This window comes from Neovison vison, chromosome 6 (genome assembly GCF_020171115.1).
Source record: "Neovison vison isolate M4711 chromosome 6, ASM_NN_V1, whole genome shotgun sequence".
Lineage (NCBI taxonomy): Eukaryota > Metazoa > Chordata > Mammalia > Carnivora > Mustelidae > Neogale > Neogale vison.
This window is the reverse complement of record NC_058096.1, coordinates 19,005,999-19,008,425: the sequence shown is the minus strand read 5'-3', so window position 1 is coordinate 19,008,425 and position 2,427 is coordinate 19,005,999. Positions and strand designations below refer to the sequence as shown.

The window sequence follows — 2,427 nt, the reverse complement described above, 5'->3', positions numbered from 1 at the left end:
GCACTGGAATGCACAGGACCTGTCCCAGGATGGCCTGGGAAGGGCCTGTCCCAGGAGGAAGGAAGCTGGAACCCAACCCAGTCCCAGCATTGTCAGCCCTGGTTGCTCTCGGGAGTGCTGGGGTACTAAGGCAAGATGGCCATATGGCTCTTGTTCAGGACAGTCTATTACTACCAGGACTGTCTTTGACTGTGGGTGTTCCTTCCCCAGCGGTTGTTGTTTAAGCCATAGAAAGTTCCACCCAAGCTTGTTTGACATCTGTCCCCTCAAATGTTCATGCTGCTGGGACCTGAGAGAGGTGTAGGATTTTTGGTCAAGCTCTGTGGCCTGGTTTGGTCCTGCTCTGTTGTTGAGAATGTGCAGGATGCCCTTTTCTCTTTTCTCGGTGCACTGTTCATGATGAGGCTGTAGGCATTCATTCCATCTATACTAGAGAAGGCAGGCAGAGTGGGGAGGCTTTTGTTGAACTTGAACCAGAAAATGATGTAACAATGGCCCTTAAAAAGACAAGAAAAGCATGGGACACCAGTATCTTGAGGTGTCCAAGTCCCACAGAACCAAGAGGGATTGGGTGTTGAAACCCAGTGGTCCAAACAGTGCTGACACGAACAATGATGGCTTCCTTTGGATGCACCAATGAAGAGATTGCTCCATTCTCATGGTTGGAAATTGTTCCAAATGGGATCACATTGCTTGTGACCCCAAGGGCAAGATTACAGAGAAAATCTTCATGCAGCTTATATCCCAGGAGTCAGCTGAGAAGGCCCTAGAGAAGCACAAGGAGAGAATAGAGCACAGATACATTGAGGTGATCAAGAGCGGTCGGGAAGAAGTTAGTCATACATGGATCCTCCTCTGAAGTTCATGTCTGCACAGGGGCCGAAGTCTTACGACCACCCCGGCACAGCCAGGAAGTATGCTAGCGTTGTCCAGCAAGCAGGCTGGAGAGGATGAGGTCTGGTCCTGATAGTGCAGGCTAAGGGGGCTACCAGAAGTACAGCAGCCTCAGCGATGGCTGTGGTTTCACCAACCATCTGTTTTGGAGAGACGTCAGTTACTATAATCTCTCAGGTATGTATGACCACAGATATGGAGACAGAGAGTTTACTGCCCAGAGTACCACTGGACACTGTGTCCACATGGGAGGGCTGCCATTCATAGCCACAGAGAACAGAATTTAATAACTTCTTCCCTGAAATCCTGGGAGAGCCATTGAGGTCGGCTCTGAGGGAAGAGTGACCAGCCAAGCTGATGCTGAGTTTGCCATTCACAAAGAAGCTATGGCATATATCCATATCCAAAGACTGGACCAACATGCAACAGAGCTATACAAAACTTTTCCTGGACTATACAACTGGGGCCAGCTTTGGGACATGTTGCAGCCAGATGATGCAAGGCATGGTGGTGTCAGCCCAGTCCACTCCCAGTGGCCACCAGAGCCAGTCTATGAGTGGCTATTACAAGGCTGGCTCTGGAGGCATAAATAGCATGAGTGGAGATGACAAGTTTTGTAGGAGCATTTGAGTTATTGCAACCAAATTTTCACAGGCAGCCTAGAAGAAGTGAGAAGCAATTATGACTCTGGAGGAAGCTGTGGGACCCGTTTTTGCACCACAAATTGTGAAATCTGGATTAAAAAATTGCCTCTTCAGTGTTTTCTCATGCAAACTTCCTTCTAGCATGTGATAATGAGTTAACTAAAACTCCTTTCAGCTTTTCTCAATTAACATTTTGGTGGTGTACTTCAGAGTGCTGTTATCTGAGTTAAACTAGTTTAAGCACTTTAAATGGGTATTTATACCATATCACTGTGAACACCTTGGAGAGGTGTGCTTTTTTGGAAAACTCAAGGTGTTAGATCTCTAATTCAAAGAAGAACATTTCTCATTTTTGTTTATTCTAGTTTATTTTCATTTATAATCTTTTAAGCTAGATTTAAGCTTTTAAAAGTGACTTACTTTTGAAAATTGAGATACATGGCTAATACTGTAGGAACTGGTTGGTGATGCCTTGACATAAACTGACTTTGTACTATGATTTCCTTTTGGGTGTATTTCGCTAAATGAAATTTCTTTTATTTTTTCATTAACTGATTTTTTTTTCTTAAAATGATTTTTTTCACATGCACAGAAAACTAAACCAAATAATAAAATAAAGCCTAAATTAAACTCTTAAATATGACCTTCAAAACTAGATAATTTAGCCACTGGCCAACTCCTCAGCCTCATATAGAAATTCTCTCTGTCATTTCATTCCCAAATCTCTGGGCTTCTCTTAGCCCCTCCTCTTACTTTAAACTCAGTATTACTTTAAATTCAAATGAGTAATAAGGTTGTTGGCAAAAAGGGCCAAGTAAGGACTTCCAATTTTTTTTTCCATAAAAGAAATGACAAAACTCACAAAGATGTTCAAGAATGAACTTTTTCA

At 43.3% G+C, this 2,427-nt stretch overlaps 1 pseudogene; it reads left to right on the top strand.

Annotated features, from left to right (window-relative positions):
• The first annotated feature begins 276 nt into the window (after positions 1 to 276).
• On the top strand, positions 277 to 1,524 carry LOC122910007 (annotated as a pseudogene).
• Positions 1,525 to 2,427: the final 903 nt, after the last annotated feature.